This window comes from Parus major, chromosome 2 (genome assembly GCF_001522545.3).
Source record: "Parus major isolate Abel chromosome 2, Parus_major1.1, whole genome shotgun sequence".
Lineage (NCBI taxonomy): Eukaryota > Metazoa > Chordata > Aves > Passeriformes > Paridae > Parus > Parus major.
This window is the reverse complement of record NC_031769.1, coordinates 5393999-5413871: the sequence shown is the minus strand read 5'-3', so window position 1 is coordinate 5413871 and position 19873 is coordinate 5393999. Positions and strand designations below refer to the sequence as shown.

The 19873-nt window shown below is 44.8% G+C and overlaps 1 long non-coding RNA gene across 3 annotated transcripts; it reads right to left on the bottom strand.

Annotated features, from left to right (window-relative positions):
• Positions 1–3281: 3281 nt before the first annotated feature.
• LOC107201070 lies at positions 3282–18577 on the bottom strand. Of its 3 annotated transcripts, XR_004500365.1 has the most exons (5): positions 18062–18577; positions 15700–17884; positions 8797–14646; positions 6532–6771; positions 3282–3390 (listed from the first exon to the last, which is right to left on the bottom strand). It is a non-coding gene; the product is annotated as an uncharacterized LOC107201070 (long non-coding RNA). The 3 variants fall into 3 exon arrangements; XR_002001451.2 differs by having other exon boundaries at positions 8797–11058; positions 15700–18577; XR_004500364.1 differs by lacking the exons at positions 3282–3390; positions 6532–6771 and adding an exon at positions 7827–8642 and having other exon boundaries at positions 15700–18577.
• Positions 18578–19873: the final 1296 nt, after the last annotated feature.

The following is a 19873-nucleotide window of genomic DNA, read 5'->3' as shown; positions in this document are numbered from 1 at the left end:
TTGATCCATTTAAGCATTTCAAGGAACAGTTTACTGAGAAATCGAAAACTTTACACCATCTTCCAGGCTCAGGAGAGCAAAGCTACCAGTATATTATACAGCTACACCACACATAACCTCCAGACAGAATACGTTATTAGGATTTATTAGCTTATAATCCTTTTTTGATTAAAAATTATAAATCAGCTCATGTTTGATGTTAACCCATAAATGCATAGCACATGTCAAGGAAAGCACAGTGTACATGGCCCCTGGGCATGCATGGAGGCGCCCACCCTGCTGCTTCCATCACTTTGCACAAAATAATGGACCCGATCAAAGGAGCGTGGCCCTCGCTGTGTCGGGGATGTGGCTTTCAAGAGGTTAACTCTCAGAGATGGAGCATGCTAAGCTGTTGCTTTTGATTTATTGTCCCTCCTTTGTTCTTGTTTCTCCTTGAAACATAAAAGCTTGCAGCCCACAGACTCTTGACATTTCTTTTAAATGCTCTTGTCATTCAGAAATTGCCACAGTCATCTCCTGCAACTTCGCATTTAGTGTTCCCAGCCTGTTTGGGGTTACTTGCAGAAGGAAATGTGAATAGATTACAGGGCTCAGTCCAGCAAGGTGGAGTGTCCTAGCTCTGAACCAATAACACACTTAACCACTTACTTAACTCCCAGGGTGGGAGTAGTCTGACAGAACTGTGTGGCCAATAACTGAATAATAATCTTGAGAATGAAGTGTTGAAGAAGTCTGCAATGTAAACAGCCTCTCAGCTACCGAGAGCAGGTGACGTTGTGTGGGATTTGTACGGGATCTTGCTGATTCAGGGGCACAATTGTGCCTTGCACTGGAACCTGCCACTTCAATGCTTTTCTAAACATCTCTCTAGGATCTGAGGTCAGGTCTCTGGGCACTTTGAATCCTCTAGTGCACATCTCAGCTGCTTTTCTGCCCATCCTGGCCACACCACCCAGGTTTCCCTTTCTCTGGCAGGTGCTCCTGAGGGATGAAGAGTCTTCCAATGTGCGAGACATTTCGAAAGGCTCAGAACCTATTACCCCAGACCCAAACAACTCCATGGGAAACTCACTCTCCGGGCTTTGTAGCCATCTAGGGTTAGGAATAAAAGTTGAGGGCTAAGAATAAAAGTGAGGAAAGTCCTGAACTCTTGGGAAAGCACCCAAACTTTAATTTAAGCAAACTTTACTTGCTTCAAGGCAAAGCAGGAATGCTGGGCTGCCAGGTGGAGCTTTCATACCTTTATGAGCCATTGAACTAACAGCACATTTTTTAGGTCTATTAGCTACATATATAAACAGTGATGGAGCTAATCAGCTTGTAAATGGCTCCATACTCAATATGAAAACAAGCTTAATATCACCTTCAACAGTGCCTTTTGAAAGGCAGCCGAAGAGAGGGAGGGCACTTATCAGGACCTTCACCTACCTCCTGACCTGAGTGGTGCTGTGGATCCCAGAGAGTGCTCAACTCACCTGTTGTGAATCTTATCCTCCAACCAGTGCTCACGTCCAGGATAAACTCTCTGTAATCTAGTTCCTGTAAACTTTTTTTTTTCTTTTTTCTTTTTTTTTAATTTTCTTGGATATTTTCTTCATTTATCCTTTTTGGTGAAATTTATGTTTTTGTGACTTACGCTTCCAAAATCCTTTTCTTTCAGCCCTGAGCTACAGGGAGCTTGAATACTAGCCAGCTCTTCCAAGGACACATCGAACTTATATTTCCTAGTTGAATCCTGACGGTTCACTGGGCAAGAATTTATTTTTCTTCTCACTCACGCTGTAAATTGGGATAAAAATCTTAAGTTTTTCAAGTTGTTTGTGGGTGAATGTAGCAGTTGTTTCAACGAAAAGGTCATGCAGGAAAAGCAGGGCAGGGTGGTGGCAGGTGGGGGTTTCAGACATCCCCTGACAGATGAAAGGAATGGATCCACTTTCTCAACTTCTTGGGTGATTGAGGACAAGGCATTTGTGGGAAATGTGTTCCCTTCTCTTTTTCACTCTAGCCTGTCAAATGCAGTGCTGCTGGAGTCCAGAGAGCACCTTGCTTCTGGCTAGGGCATCCTGGACATTTTGGGCAGACACAAGTGTGGGTGTGGGACCTGGATGGGCCTGGCAAAGGCAGCAAAACTTCAGGGAGTCTCCTCAGTTGATTTTGTCAGGGAGATGGAGACGCAGCTTTGCAGGCACCTGGGTAAGATGGCCTTATTTTTTTCCCAGATCTCTCAGTTGAGGTGAGGTGCTGATACTCTGTGCAACTGCTGTTTTAAATGTTGCCCTCTGGGATTTGCAAGATGAGGCCTCAGGTGGCTTCAGGAAGCTGTGCTGCACTGAAGAGGCACAGCTTTGTCTCAGAGATCCCGGGTAAGATAGCAGTGACAAGTGACATGAAAGGTGTGTTTTGCATGATGTACATGGAAAAGCCAATTACATGTAATTAATGTTGGTTAAATGCTTTGAAGATGAAAAGCTTTTATAGAAGTGTGATTAACATCTCTTCTGTCAAAATGATTGTCTTTCTAATGTTTTAAGAAGCTTAATAGCATGCTTCAGCTTTTCAGTGTTTATCTCTGAGATGTGATGACCCCATGGAAAGCATTCACTGGAAAACTATATAAGAAAGGCCTTCAGTGGGAGTTGATGTTGGCCACAAACCAAGAGTAAAGACTGAGCCACTGTGGGATAGAGATGATCTGCCTGCTGACAGCTCAATATCTTACAAATGTCCCTAATCACCAAACCAGTTGAACAATGCTAAAGTATTGTTTGATAAAAGGCTTTAATTGGGAGTGCTCACTGCAGGATGGCTCTTGGGGCCTATGGAAGGATGATCTGTGTGTGCTGGATCCAGGTTTAGAAGGTGGATGGTAAGGTGTACCAGTTTAGGCTTAGCAGGACCCCAGCACCTGGCACAGGACTGAAATGACACCTCCAAATGGGAATTTTGCCACTGGTTTCAATGAACACAAGAAATGACTACATTTTAGCATGCACAAAAATAAGCTGTTATTGACTGAAGGCTTATAGTCAATTGTCTTGCTCTGACATATTTTGCTTTTCACTGTAAATAAAGCGGATTTGATTGTAAACCACTCAAAGGAGATGAGAAACAATAAGGGCCGGACGCTGAACAATAGGCGTTCTGAGAAAATAGTGATTTCATACATTGGCACTTGTTGTTATTTTCTGAAAATGAGTGCAGATGTTTTACTGTGCTGAAATCACTCAAGACTTTTATGGCAGAAAGAGGACACAGAGTAAATAAACTGGTGACAGGTATAATGAAAGACATTCCATTTATTTGCCTGTTCAGAGTTCGTTTATTCAAGGGAGCCCTGTTTTGCCTACTACAGGCAAATCCTTGAGACCATCTTGAAGGAGCAGCTTCCTGGAAAAAAGAATTGCAAGATCATTTAGCGAGCCCAGGACTTCTGGATGACAATCAAATAGATTACTTAATTCTTTGCAAGCAATTCCTAGAAAGCATCAGTTCCCAGAAAAGACATATATGAAGGCTCTGCTCTTTATTTGCTGGTGGGGGAACACAAGAGATGTGCCTCCAGTAGTGAAGTGAATGTCATTTGAATTGTTCTCAGTGCTGTTGCCATGAAAAGTGTCCAGATATCACTGAACATCAGCCAAATAAAGGTCAGGAAGATTTTCAGGCCTATAGGAACGACACAGATCATACACTTTTCCTCTCAGTTATCTTCTGTATGAGCCAATCCATTTGGGTTAGGAACAGTCACTGCAGTTTTTCCCTGTTCAGTGAAGGTTGCCAGATAACTCTGAGTTGCTGGGACCACCTTCTCCCCCAATGTCCAGCCAACCTGGCAAAACCCTTCCCTGCCCTGCTCTCCTGGCAGTGGTGGGTGAGGGGGTGCTGGGGTCAGTATTGACCCCAAGAGCTGGAGCCATATTTGCTCTTGAGCACCAGGGCAGTGCCATTCTGAGCTGTCATCCTTCAGGACACTCGTTCTGAGGTCCCACAGATCCCTCAAAAGCACCACTGATGGGAGGTGGAAGAATTCAGGACTCACAAGGTGCCACCTTTACCCAGTGCCAGGTCTGTCAGTCTACCCAAGGCAAACCAGGTGAGACAACTTCAGCTTCACTTGGACCTGCTAACACACAGGGAAGATAGATGAGGTCCTCAGGGCTTATCTCTGTCAGTTCACATTTATTAATACTTTGTCTGCTTTGCCTTCACTGGGATTTTACCTCAGGTTAATTACTCTGTATTTGCTAATGCCTTGTAGGAACATGCATCCTTTCTCCCCGTGAAGAGAAGCTGGATCCAGAGAAAAGCTCACTTTTCCTGCAGCTTGCTGGAGCACTGGCATCTTTGTCTTTCAAAAATGCAGTTGGAAAAAATATCAAAACCATTCCCACACAGCTCTTTCTGCAGGTGAGGATTTACACCCTCTCCCACAAGGCACCAAGCAATGCTGCTAGGAATCAGCTTTGTACCTATCCCTGGTATTTATTGTGATCAGATTTTCAAGTCCACCACCATTCCTAAACACAAAATGCCCAGAAAAAAATGTTTTAGAGAGGGAACTGCAAGACAACCTTTTGCTCAAAGGGAGGCATATGATAACTTCAGCTTTTGTTCTTGTGACCTGCCCTTGCAAGACTGAAAAGAGCTTTGAGCACACACCCAGGAGAGCAGGAAATCTCTCCTAGGGATCACTTGTAAAATGGCCCGGTTTGAAAAACATGCTGCAGAAAGAATGAAGCCTGACTGCAAAGGAGAGCAGGGTTTTTTTTCACCCATGAATAGGATTTCGAACTAGCAGCCAAAGTGAATCATTATACATCCTTGCCATATGCCACTTTCAATCAATAAGGCCTTATGCTCTGCTAACAATCATCCTAAACTATACCTATTAACAAGAATGCACATTTTCGTAGTAATATTCCATGCACGTCACGGCACACAGACTGCAAACAGTCGAGAGTGATCACAGCCGAAGGGAGATGGCTTCTGAAACAACGTGTGGACACACACCACACTGTACAGGCTGCCACTCTTACACATGTAGGCTGGTTTTTTGCTTTTTACTCCTACAGTCTGATGGGTTTTTTTCTCTCTTTCAAGCGCACACATTCTTGATGACCCAGACAGTTTATTTCCTGATGGCCCAAGACTTCCTCAGAAGCGGCTGATGCTCTGAGGATAAGGTGCAGCAATAGCCTGGGGAATGAGATATGGCTACAACAGGACCACTTCAGTTTGGAGGGAGATGGCAGCAGTCATCATGGACTAATCATCAGCATGATGAGTTCACACCTGAGCTAATCTCTCCGTGAAGACATAAAAACCTGCTGTAAAAGAGACACAGGTTTTGAGGCATGTGGTGCAGGAGCAGGAAGAACAGACTTTATTTCCTACTGGGAAATTCCTTCCTATTTCCTACAGGGCACCTCTGTTTCCCACTTGCTGTTTCTTTTATCTACTTAACATTGCAAACTCCTGAGGGGTGTAATTTCTCCAAAACTACTGAGCTTGCTGAAGCAGCTATTGACTGGAATGCCCCAGTTTGAGCTGCTCAGAGCAGCCAAGTCCTGCACCATGGGCAGGAAGCTCTCAGCACGTTCACCCCAATAAAGCAGAAATCTGCTCTTGGGCAGGTCACCTGTGGCTCCCCTGTGAGTCAATGGAGAGCCAGTCAATACTGTTGATGGAGTCTACAGTGATTCATCTCTTCCTAAAGGAGATGTTTGAAACCGAGCAGGTGAATGGCATAATAACCCCCCACATTTCTCCTTGCTGCCTGGAAAGCCCAGCTCACACTTAGAAGTCTACTCTGTAAATATCTGCTATGAGTTGACCCTAATCCCTCACAACCTTCCCCTGCCCTGGTGCTCTTGGTGCACCTCAGACATTTGGTGGTGCAGCTCTCCCTGCTGCAGAGATTTACAGCTGGACTGAAGGATGCCACAGCAGAGAGGCAGTCCCATTCTCAGCTAGCTGAATCATTCCTTCCCTGAGCAACAGCTTACAGCTCTTAAGACCCCAAGCCCCCAGTTCCATGCATGGGCCAGAGCCACAGCCCTGTGTGAGCTGGGGTTGCAGCAGCCCTGCTGTCTGGCTGTGCAGAGCTCTAACAGACTGTACAAAGCCCTGTGACTAAGGATCCTGGATTAGCAAAGCATGTACAGTATGGCAAGTCCTAAAACAGTGGCCTTCAGATGATACCACATCAAACACCCTTCTATCTTCCTCCCAAAGGGTGAATTTAAGCTCTGCTTATTCCTGTTTTATATCTAAAGGCTGCCTCTGCAAACTTTGTGTGGATAATTGCACATGGTCTATGTGACACTCTTCCTGGGTAATCCTTGTGTGTTTTGCAAGGTTCAACATAAAAATTTGTTGCTAATCAAAAGGCATTGCTGCTTGGACGTTTTCTGTGTTGCAAGATAACCCCCAGTCAATCAAAACTGCTTCAAACAAGCCCTGCCTTTGCTTTTTGCTTTGCAACCTTGTTTCCTGTGGGCGAAGGTGGGAAAAGGAGAACGTGCTTACCTTTGAGCACAAAGCTGTGCAACTTTGGGTGTCAGTGATACCTCCAAAATATAGCTGAGGTGCTGCAGTGCCCTTTTTCTGGCTTTCTGTGCAAGTACACATCCATAATAGCATCATTTGTTGCAAAGATTTCACTCTGTTTCTTCCTCTCTGACGCAGCCTGCACTCATTGAATTGAGAAATCCTTATTCCTCAGACAATTCTTCTGGCCTCTGATGAAGATTTGCAATCCTGGAAGGACTGTGCAAAATTTATACTAGTAATTTATCATATTTGGAAATATGAATGATACACAAGCTACTGGATTTGGTACCAGAGAATTGGCCAAATTGCTGCTGTCTATTTTGTGTGTGAAGTAAATACACATGATCAAAGGGTTACCTCTGGCTTGAAAATGCAGTCATACTACTAATAACAGCTGAAGTAATTAAAACATATGTATTTGTTTAAGTGTTTTGTGTAGATGTTATCCCTATGGCATCCTCTCTCTTCTTTTTAACAACCACAGACATTTTGACAATGGTGAGATCTTTAGGAATGAGGGCAGTCAAGGTAGGCAGAAATAACATTTTTCCATCACAAGCATGCTCAAGATCATGTGGGATGAAATCTCAAAATCACAGCCCCAGAACCCAATCCCTAAAATTACAAAACCAGACAGTCCCATCTAGTTTCACATCTGGAAAATACAGACAAACACCTCCTAACACATTTGGCTGCTGTTTCTGGCCAATACAAGATGCACCTGCTCCCAGAGCATCCCTGGGGATCCTGTGAATGCATGGATGGGGGTGCAAGTCCTTCCTTATAGTAAAGCCAACAGATGGCTTTAGTTGGGACTGAGCAAACAAGGTGGTGGATATTTCACATGGAAAGGCTCCTTTTACATGGCTTCAGAGGGCTGTGGGTGGTTTAAAGATAGATTCTGATTTGCCTGTGGCGATTTCTCCCTGTGGTGTCCCCAGGCAGGACACGCTGAACATTTGGGACACAGAGCTGCTTTCTCACCCGTGTCCTCTCTGACTTTGCAGGAAGGATGGCACCTATTGAGATAATGATTCCATTTCTCCCCACTACACCCAGAAATGCAGCTCAATCTCCTATACTGGTGTGTTTTTCCAGACACAGCCAGTGGGACAGACTCTGCATGGACATGTTGGGCTGCATTTGGAGCAAACTCAGCTCCCTGAGCTGCAGCTAATTAGAAGCTGCTTCCAGTGGGTGAGAGAAGAGCTTTAACCAAACTGTGATCTCCAGCCAGACTTCAAATCCACACCCCCAGTAACAGCACAGTGTTTCCTACTGGTGCAGACATTTATTAGTATTTGTGTGTTGTCAGTTTTTTCATCCCTCATTTCCCTTTACATAGTTTTATTTTTCCCAGTCAATAAGAGTGATTTTATTGTTCTTAATTAGATTTCTTTAGGTTTCCCATAGTAATTAATGCACTTTTCTTCAGCAGTATAACCTATTACAGTAGTTAAAATATTAAATCATGACTGTTGCCAGATGTAAGGGAACAAGAAACATAGGTTTTTCAATAACCACTTTGTCTTCATCTTTTGAATTAGTTTGCAGCCTGCTTTACATTTTTGGGTAAGTAATAAGATTTGTTGATTTGAATGAAGAACGATATAAAAATAAATTGCATTGTACTTTTAATTACATAGTCTTAATTTTTTGTGGTGACACTCCAGGCTCTCATATAATGTTGTTTAATGCTTACATCTCTTTATTGATTTGATAATTTAAATACAGAAATGTGGTTTAACTTGCAAATTTCTACATTCATTGTCGGGGTGTTGTGCTCATTAAGGAATCAGGGGAATTCTGCATTTCCCCCATCTCCTTCACACACACACACACACACACACACAGGGATGTGTGTGCTGTATTTGCTTTTTCTCAGGCATGAAATCTCAGCTGCAGAGATGTTTTTCTTGTCCACCGTTGTGGGACCATGAACCTCCCTGTGCTTGACACATCAAAGCAGGGGGCTTGGTGTGATGTGGGCTGCTGCTCCAGGGAGCCTTTTTTGGGGACTGCTTGGAGGTGCTTGAAGGTCGTGGTGGGTAGTGGGGACATCAGCCTTGATGGGCTTTCTCCTTCGCCTGGGAGAAGGATTCTCTCAAATTCCCTCACAGAACTGAGAAGGGTTTGAGTCCACCCTCCCCACTGCAGAGGGCACGGTGGGAGCAGACCTTGCAGAACCCCACAGAAAATGTGGGATGAGCCCCAGCATCTCTAACCCACCTGTTCACTCACCTCAGCTCTCCTGGAATGGAGCCTTGGACATCTCTCCATCCTATCCCAGGCACTGTCAGCCCCTTGGCTAAATTCCACTTCTACAAACTGTTTTTGAGGTGGTGGTAGTTTAGGTTTACTGCTCCAAGCATATTTCAGAGTTTCTACAAGTTAAGCAAAATTAAACTTTTCCTTCAAAAATCCATCACCACAAAACTGTTTTCCCCTCCTCTTCATTAATGATTTACTTTCTGTGGAATAAATGCACCAACTGAGGACAGAATCATTATTAAAATCTCAGTTAACAACACAATATTACTTTGGTCCTTTCATTTCCTCCACTATTATAAAATTCAAGATTCATTTCACTTATTAATATTAGCAATCTAATTTTTTTTAAATTTTGATCAGGCACAAATTAAAAGGGGAATGATATTATGGAACTGGCACTAGAACTGATTCTTTTTTATTCTTTTTTGTAAAATTTGTTTTTCCCCTTCCATCAGTTCTTTCTTTGCATCTAATACTGCCTTCTTTTGCATTGATATTCTGGGTGACTTTTTTTGATACCTTGCATTATTCCCACGGAAGTCAGCTGGAAGGGGCCAAGAGAATTTATTGGACGGTGATTAAAATTAAGGGCCAACAAAGAGAAAGGCTGGCACATGGGTTTGGGAGCAAGAGAGCTGGACTTTGGTCTGAGCCCTGCCATGAAATTGCTCTGTGACTCTGTGCAGGTCATTTTATTTCTCTGTTCTGCAGTTTCCATGTGTTTAAAATAGGAGCAGAAGTGTTTGCTGCTCATTGTTCAAGTCTCCCAGCAAATAAAATGTGATGTATCGGGGCTAACTGAGCAGGCAGGCACAGACCCTCCTCTCAGGAAAGCTGTGTCCTACAGCAGCAGCAGCAGACAGTGAGGACAAGGCAGAACAGAGACACAATATTTTTCTGAGGGCTTACAAATTGCTCCTATTCCCTTTATAACAGATTATTGTTGTTGGGCTCTAATGAGATTTCCCTAGTGCCCCTGTAACACTAAATATAACCTGTGATATTCCTCATGTGCAGCATCTCCCTGTGAAAGAAAAGCTGGATTTTCAATCCTTTAGAATAAGCAACTTTTACAGTTATGGCACACGTACTTCTCAGCTTGATTCTGTGCCCCCACAATCCTGGGAGCTGCACATCAGCTCAATATGCATTTGATTGCTCTTGCAATCCTCTTGATTACAAACAGGGGATTGCTATTGTGACAGGACTTCCCAAACGCTGAAGAACTGAATTCCAATTACTTCAGTGGCTACTGGAAGAAAAAGGAAAAAACCAGATGGATAAATCCCTTTAAGAGGCTCCCAGTACAATCAACAACACCTCAACCATCCCTGCAAGAGCTTTGTCTAACAACTTCCTGCAGTGCCAAATCCACAAGAGCCTCTGGGAATATCCCTGAGCTGAACTATCTGAAACACTGGAAAGTTTTTCCTGGTCTTTTACCTATGTTTTTCCTGGTCTTTTACCTATGTTTTTCCTGCTGCAGCTGAAGCCCATTACTCACCCTACTTGCAGAAGGTACAAGGACACATTGTGCCATTCCTCTTTGCAGCAGGCCTTGCACGTATTTGGCAATTTGTTTTGTCTCAGCTCAGTCCCCTCCTCAGGCCACACACTCCTCTCTCTCAGCTTTATCTCAATGGCAAGTGTTCTACACCTCCAGCCACTCTTTATGCACCTCTCTGGGCTTTTCCCAGCTAAGCCAAATATTTCCTGAGGTGTGGAAAATGTCCTTGAGCCAAGACCATTGCCAAGAGAAACGGAGAGGTTGTCCCATGCCTTCTGCAATGTGGCCCTCAGAACAGGCATCCCAGGAGAGCTGCTGGATTTTTGCAGCACTGGGTTTCTGCTGTACTCCCAAGCATCACAGCCCTGCATCTTTTTCCCCATGGCAGAAGCCTGGCCAATTCCTCTTCGTCTTGCATCTGAGAAATTGATTTTAACTCCTCTGCCAGGGAGTGCAACATTTTAATTACTTCTGTGGATAAAGTCTGTATTTTCCATTCTGATCTGGACTTAAGAGATAAGTAAAGCAAAGCCTATCAGAAATTCTGCAGAATCCTGAGCTGGAACCAGGACACCAGAATACCCCAACCAGTACCTCTGCCATATGTTCTTCATTCTTCTCATCCTTGCTTCAAGCTATCCTTGGTTTTTTTAAAAAATCTTCTTTTTCCCTCCATTTTTATTTTTTTTAATTCTTTCCTCATCTGGTATTAGGAGCATTTGCACCTGCAAGCATTTGAACAAATGTAGGTGAACAATTTAAGGGTCTGTGCACCATCCCACAGCATGGATAGACCACAAGAATAGAAAACAGATTGTTTGCATTCTGTATTGCTGACAATTTCCCAGCTGCCAGTACCTGTTTCTCAATACAAATTAGTGGCAAAAATAAAGGACAAGATCAGTGGCCTTTGGGAGCAAGAGAGGCCTGGGTGCATAAAGGGCCAGGAAAGTCAAGACATAAAATGCAGTCTTCCTTCCAAGGGATCTAATCCCTATTTAAGGAGTACCAAGACACCTACAAATAGATAAAAACTTGGGTCTGTCTATAAAAATATTTCTGTTTCATTTGTCTGAAATCCACTGAGAGGCACTGCTGATGCCAAGAACCCATAATACCCTGGCATCACAACCTGCAGGGCTGTCTGCTCTCACTTGTGAATACATTTATCACTGATAATGTGCCAAAATGTCCAAGAGCTGAATACTGGGGAGCACTGGGAAAGGGAGCAAGTTCTCAGAGGCATGATTGGGTGCAGCAGGACCTTTTCTGCATCTATACTGGCAATGTGTCTCTCTCAGGTCCCTACAAAAGTGCTGGATCAGTAACTGGAATCTTAACAGAATAGTTTTTATACTTTGTTATGACACATGGAATGCCCTATGCAGAAGGTGCACTATGACAGCTTGGCAAGACATAGTTGGTATAGGCAGGTAAAGAGGCAAGACCAAGGTGGAAGCACAAAAAAACATCAGAAAGCTCTTTGGCACCCCAATGACCTGAAATCCATCTGGGAGGGATGAGTCCAGAGGAATGGATTCAGAGCTCAGAGCTGAGGAGTGGATGTCAGAGATGTGAGATGGGAAGTCCAGGATTTCAGCAAGGAAATTTAGCCCCTGGGATATGGGTAAGGAGCCGAGGGATGGAGTGAGGGTCATGCTGCACCACCAGAAAAACAAGGAAAGGACAAAAGAATTGGATTGCTTGGCTTTGGCAGGGTGAAGAGAGACAATCTTCTCATGTGAAAAAGCTGAAGAAGACAGAAAAGGGGGAATTGTTTCCCATGAGCTCAGTAAGGACCAAATTACATCAGGAAAGGCTGAGGTTACACAGGAGGAAAAAAGTTCTGCAGGTGAAACTCTTAATACTCTGGGAGACTGGAGCACTGCAGCAAGAGGTTGGATGAGCATTTACCAGGAATGCCATGGGTCAATTAACCACTGCCAAAGGCAGGAGGATGGATGGGATGGTGTGTGAAGATCTCTTCACAACTTTAGCTCCCTGCTTGTACACTGGCAGGATGTGGGATGAGCTTTGTCCAGGAGAGTTACACCAGCATTTCCCCACAAGACAGGCACTTTATGGTGTAAAAACCAGCTCTGCACCCAATAAAGAAAAAAAGGAAAACTACCTTGTTATAGTGTCCAATTCATTACTCAATACAAAGCAACACAATAAAGTTGCACTTTCAATCCTAGTGCATCTGCCTTGCTCTATTGATACTGTGGTCTTGAGTGTTTATCATCTCCTGCTAATGGCAATAGAGGATTTGCCACAAAAACTTAATTATTTGCCTTCTCTGAGAGGGTATTTTTCCTGATTAAAGCCTTCCTGAGAGCAAGGCAGGAAGCACTCAGCCCCACCGGGCATTCTTATACCCTAACCACTGAAATCTGGGACAAAGGCCAATAATCTGGGACAAACTCTAAAAATACACCAAACACTCCAGGACATATTTTATTGGTCCTTCCACACATGCCTTGAGTGTGTCAGGAGGCACAAGGCCACAGGTAACAGTGAAAATTAACCCTGCAGTGCAGTCCAGCTGGCTGCAGCAGGGATATGGACGATTTTCTTCAGCAAAGCCATTTCAAAGGGACACGGCACCTCTGTAAGAACTTTCCTGTTGTTTAAATCTTAATTGCAGCCAGTTTAAAAACCTCGAGTTGAGCTTTTTAAATAAAATACTGGAATTTGAAAGATGTTCTTCTGCCAACTAAATGCCTGGGGAGAGAGGAAGGTGAGGGAGCAGGAGAGATGACAGGCTTTGGCTCTAGGCTGCTGTAGCCACCATATGTGCTTTAAAAGACCTGCATTGCATTTCCAGGTAAAACACCAACACCTGAACACAATGTGGGTAAATAATTCCTGTCCTCTTTTACAGGGGATGGTGACTCTGCAGGGTCAAGGGGCTGTTGTATTCCCAGGCTCTTTTTCAGGTGTTGCAAAACCCCAGAGGTTCTGCTGGCAGCCACCCAAAGGCACGCAGCACTTCAGGCTGCCCTGACCTGGCCCAGACACTCTCCAAGCTCAGAGCAGGTTTCACACCTTGCCCTTCCCCCTGACAGTGTCAGCAACGTGGGCTGTTGTGCACAGCAAGGTGGAACAACCAGAGCACATCAGCAGCTCCTGAGCCCCACATCTGCAGTGTCACTTCTTGGCTGGCCTCATGCCAACGATGGGGACATTTTCTTTAGCCCTTCTGCTTGTCACTCTCACTCAGAGGCTCTGTAGACAGCAAGAATGCAAGTAAAATGGGAGCTGCATTTATTTACGTTCAGCTTTTAATGGAAGGAGGACAGAATGCTTTATGGCCACAGAGCAAGAGATTAATAGACTGCCATTACTGGAGGCTGTCAGTCAATAGGGTTGTCACCAAGAAGTGATTCCTGTGTTACTACACCAATTTGGGAACACATTTTCCTGCCAGGCAACCAGCCAGTCTTAAACAGAGGAATTTTGCTGCCGTGGCACTTGGTAAACTGTTTGAATGGTCACGTACCATCAGCTGGTAGAAATACCTTCCACTGAATTTAACCTGCATTGACTTCAACTGGCTGCAACACATGCTCTTGGAAGTTAGAAATATTTACTTTTTTATGAGCTACACCTCATCAATGCTGTTACTTGTATTTTACAGGGAATCTGTGGAGAGCTGAAAAGCAGGAGATGTCTAAATTTAGGATTGTAGTTTGCTTATATATATATATATATATAAGTATATATCTCTCTAAACTGTGCTTTTCCTGACTTCTGGTCACTGTCTTTGGAGCAGGCATAGTTTTTGTACCTGAGGTTGAGAGAAGGCCCCCTGTGAGCTGAGAAAGCAGCACAGCCTGGTGTTCCAGAGGAATTAGAATGCTGGTTTCTCAACACTAAAAGGCACAGTACTGCTCGGGGGCATAAGACAAAGCTGGCAACCACAGGAGCTTTAAATACAGTGCATCTCAATGAAGAAAATACCTGAAAGGAACCTCAAACATCAGGCAGTCAGTCCTTTAGCACTGAGACCTGGGTTAAAAAAGGATAGAAAAGGCAGTCCTTTACCAATTAAATTTATTTATTCTATTATTGCAGAATTAGTCATGTGGTGTACATTATCCTCCTTGTCTGAGCACAGGAGTCTCCAACTTGAGTGTGGGTGTGCTTTGGTACCCAGCAAGCTGGCATGAGTTGGGGGTATGGATTAGAGCCTGGATTCTCCTTTTTGGGGGCAGGTAACACGCCAATGGCATGGTTACTATCCAGCATCAACCGTCCTCTAGAGCCTTCATGAAATTAAGTTCCCCACCCAAAAAGCCAGACAAGTTTTCCTGGATTTAAAGAGGAATAATTATACAATGACTGCTGGTTACAGTGGTAAAAATAATGACCTATGCCTCAGAAGTCCTAACAAAATCCATGGATGTGTAAAATGACACTAAAGCTCCGACCTGAACAAAGCTTTGGCACGTGGCTCTCATGCCAGCTGACATGTGCCAGCGGCTGGTATTTACACTCTAATCAAAATGCAGCTGAAAACCAAGGGAAAAGTTCAAATTCTGGGGGACAGCAGAACTGCTGGATTGTGGGCATTTTAGTAACAAATCCCTTTGCTCTGTAAATTCCCTGCTAATTTGTCAACATCTGATGCCTTGCTCTTTAGTCTGGAGCTAAGAAAAGCTATCAAAAAATATAGTTTAGGGCCCATTCTGTCTGCTGTATCACTTGCTATTTTTGCCAGACACATTGAAGACAGACTGCAAAGGGCAAATTTGTCAACACGGGTGGGTTTTTTTAGTGTGAAGCCCAAGGGCTCATACAGACAGTAGCAAAGACTATCTGCATCCACGTCTGCAAGTTCAGGCTCTGATTTCAAGCTGCTTCAAATATAGAAATTCCAACAAAGTTAATTGTAGCTGCATTATGGAGAGGTGACAGCAGTGAGTCCTTAGAAAGCTGGGGAAGGTCTAAATCTGCCTCAGTTGTGCTCCCTTTGGAGTTAGGCAAATCCACTGGGAGCAGAGGTTATTACCCAGGCTAATTCTGGGTAAAAACCCCATCAGGAAATTTGGCCAGTGAGATTTGATTTTGTTGACCACACAGCATCAGCAATCCTTGAAAATAAGGACAAAACTCTTGAGCAAAACCACCTTTTGTCCACATGTTGAGAACTGTGCAACATCACCATGATTTATCAACCAGTCTGTGCTTTTAAAAGCTTCCTAATTCTGCTCACAGCTGAGAACTTGCCTTACCGTTATATTAAGAAACAGCTCCATAGTGTGGGTTGGTTATTACCAGGAAGCGCTTAATTACAATAAAATGTGTAGTTAAAGTGACAATTTATTTACTCAAGGTTATGAATATAAATTGGTTTTTCTTACCCATGCATTTTGAAACAGGGAGGCAGAGGCTGGGATCCCAGGAGTTTCTTTAGGCTGGGTGATTTTCAGCAAGCAGCTTTAGGGACCAGTGTGGAAAGTGAAGCCTGTGAACCAGTTTGCTGCCTCCAGGCCACAGCACACAGCTCCCACCTGTTGCAAGTAATGTGAGTTTTGCTTAAGAAGTCTGGAAACAGGTCCCTTTAATTGCCCCAGAGCTCTGTAACCTGCAATGAACCAAAGCTGAGCTGAAAAATAAATCCTGTTAGTGAACACTCAAAAAGATAATGAAAATGTTGGGCCCTCTCCTCCCAGTATTTTCCATGTTTTATAACACCTCTGTCAGTATAAATTTCCATTCACTGAAGAAATTACACTTCACGAGAGCTACAATAGGATTTTAAGATAAATGACATGCGAGCACTGCAGTTTTGTGCAGGCTTAAGTGATCCAAGTATCATAATCACGTGCGCGGTATCAAAATACATGAATTTGACTTGTTACAAGAGTCACACGAGAAAGATTGAGTGTCATATGAGGCTGCAGAGCACAAACCATCTTAGCTAAAATTTATTTTAGGACAGGAGAGTTTTTTAACTGTTAAGTATAATTATTTAAAAGCAGTCTGAGCTGTTCAGCTCTAATGATAGTGAAAACAGAAAACAGCTCTTGAAAGCGCTGCTGGGAAGGGCTCTTCTTGTGAGCACTGCCTGCTCTTAGCGCTCACTGCCTTTATTCACCACTATTTCCGAAATTCTTGGAAGGCTGATGAAGTTTTTATGTGTCATCTTGCCAAAGCTGTAACATTATCTCCAGTGACAACACTCACTCCTGGGCTTTTGTGTTGTAAGTAGAGAAAACACTTTAAACTTTTCGAGCTGGTAAACACCTCCCTGTGAAACAAGATGGGAGGAAATTTAATAAATGAAACTCCAAGGGGAAGAAATCCCTGGGGTGCAGCTCTCGGGGGTGGCTGGGTTTGCCCCGGTGCAGGAGCTGTGCCCGTCTCACCGGGTGGCTTTAGGACAACATCCCAAACGCCCTGCACTTGTTTCCTCAAAAGCGATGACAGCCGTGTGATAAACGTGCTCCCGAGTCCCTGCCTGCAATTCAGGTGCTGTGAAATGCAGCTTTTCATAGCGCTGCGATTAAAAATAGCCCTGGCCAGGGAGTGTTTGGAGCCCGGGTAGGGACGCAGCCCAAGCGATCCCGTGTTCCTCACCCTGCCTGCTCCCCAGGGCTGATGTTTTCTTGGACCGACCTAAATGTCTCGTTTTAGCTAATCATGGGGATGCTGCTACAGTGAAACACTAGGTCATATTTTATCACCCCACACATTTCTCCGTACTTCAGCCACATGGTAGCTGTTTAACAACTTAATCCCCAGATGAAATAAGCAGGAATTTTGACCTATTATTTGCTTTCAAATGAAATAAGCAGCTTTATAGGAAATATTGACCCATTATTTGTCACTCCTCTTGAGGTTCCAGATGCATCTTTAGCTGCTGTAGCCCACAGCCAGGACATTTATTTCTCCTTTGACAACTGTTTTGCATTCCCTTTCACATATTGCCTGGCCTTCTCAGTGATTTCTGCCACAAGCAAGTGACAAACATTTTGGTGGCAAACATTTTGGTGACAAAATCAGTCCTCACAGTGAGCAGATTAAGAAGCAACAAACCCAAACCCTACTTGTGTTTTCCTGAATAAACAGTGATCACCCCTGACCCGTCCCTTTGACAGACACATCTTATTTTCTGTTCTGTGTGGCAGTATCCACCTTGCTTTTTGTGTGCCACAGAACCAGCTCACAACTACATCTTTGTGGGCTTGTTTTTCCACCCTTTTTGCTCTAAATACAATTTTCTTGAGCCTTTTGCATAGCTTTTCTACACTGCCTGTCAGTGCATGTGTTAGCTGTAACTTTTCCCCCCCAAGAGTATCGTGTTTAAAGTCACAACCACTGTCTTCCTGCCAATGTATTCCTCTTAACTTACAGGAAACCTATGAATGAGGTATGATACCATGAATGATACTATTAATCACTTTATTGCAACTGCACCCTGGAATCCCATTCACTGTCGAGACTTTGTTACGCAAGTGCTGTATGTATATAAAAACAGTCTCCAGCTTCAAAGTGCTTACAAGCCTTTGTAAAAGCCTCCTGAAGTTTTCTGTGAACTTGTTACTGTAAGAAGAAGAAGAAGAAGAAAAAAAATTACATAGTCTTCTTGGAACAAAATGCTTCTCAAACTTTTAGAAGAATGATTCATGTTTACTCTTATCTCCCTCCAGAGGAAAAAGAAAATGAGTTTAGGAATATTTTCAGCCTTAGTCCCCATCGGACGAATTTGAGGGAGCTGACCTGCGATTCACTGCTGTGCACAGCATCCATCCGTGCCACGTTCCTTTCTCCAGTGACTCAGTGGACCTCACAGACCCACAGTCTTTGGAATGACCCAACTTCAGCATCTCCCCCTTTCTCTTCCACTAAGATTCCTTTGGTGCTCCCTTTAGCCATATTATTTAGTTAAAATAAATTGTGGAGAGTGCTCAAACCCTGTAATCCTGGCAATGGAGAAAACCTTATTAACCCTGAAATGCCCTAAAAATGGTTTCTGCTGATGTGTTTCTGCTCTGGGGACCCTGGACAATGTCATTGAGCCATTGCTCCTGCTGGATCTTGGGGTCAAGGGGCTGTTGGGGTGCAGGGGCTCCAGGACATGAGCAGGGATCACACATTCCCACTGCCTGGAAGAGGATTGTTTTTTCTACAAGGACATGGTTTATTCCTGGCCCTGCTGGGGGCTGTGCTGCCCTCTCCACTGGGAAGGCAAGGGGCCAGAGAATTTCTCCAAAACAATGAGATGGCTTCGCCCTGTTCTACCCCACCCTCCTGTTCTACCCCATCCATAGCCCTGCCCTCCACCACTCCCTGACCCAAATCCTCCCCGAGCCACCCCCTGCTCTTAAAACCTCCCTTGCCAGCCCCCTCTGCCATCCCCTGCCCCTGTTTTCCCTTCTCCAATTCCTGCTCCCAATGCCCCCAGTCATTCCCAGTCCCTAAACCTTCTGCCCTGCCACTCCCTGCCCCTAAACCTGCCCCCTGTCCCTATCCACACACACCCTCTGTCACCCCCTGGCCTGATCCACTTCCCTAACCCTAACCCCCTATGCCCTCCACCATTCCCTACCCTATTTGCACTTCCCACAACCCCTGCCCTTAAACCCCCTAAGCCATCCCTGCCCCATAACCTGCCCCATTCACACACACACCTTCCACCACGCTCTTCCCCTAAACCTTCATCTCTAGACACTGCCCCTAAAACTGCCTCCCTACCCCTAAACCTCCCTTCCTCTCCTCCATGTCCCTAAATCTCCCCCCTTCTCCTAAACCTTCCCCCTGCAGCCCCTTGCCCAAAACCTGCTTCTATCCACACTGCCAAGTTCTATCTCTAAAACTCCCCCTTCCCCTCAAGCTTCCCCCAGCAGCACCCTGTCCCCAAACTTCTCCACAAATATCCTCCACCTTGCCCTGTCCCTAAATCTTTTGCTCCCAAGCCCTCTGCCCCTAAATTTCTCCTGCCAGCCTGTTCCACTATCCCCTGCCCTATTTTCATTTTCCCCACCCTCTGCCCCATAGTCTCTTCCTGCCACCCCTATGCCCCTAAAACCTGCACCTATCCAAACACACAATCTCTGCCACCTTCTGGCCCTAAATCTCCACCTCCAGTCCCAGCTCCTAAAACTGCAGCCATGCACACATCCCCTCAGCCACCTTGCGCCCCTAAACCTCCACCTCCCCACAACCATCCGTTCCTAAACCTGCCCCTATCCACAGATACCCTCCACACACTTTTCCCCTAAACCTCTCCTTCCAGCTCCTTCTCCTAAATCCTCTCCCAAACCTCCCCCCAGCAGTGCCCTGCCCCTACCCACACACACCCACCCTTCTGCCCCTAAATCTGCCCCTTCCCACACACACCCCTCTGCCTCCTTATGCCCTTAAATTTGTACTCCTACCCTCTGCCCCTAAATCTCTCCTCCGCAGCCCCCTGGTCCTGAACCTGCCCATGTCCACACTCATCTCCTCTGCCCCCAAACCTCTCCTCCGCAGCCCCCTGAACCTGCCCATGTCCGCACACCCCTCCGCATCTCCCTGCCCGCACATCCCTCC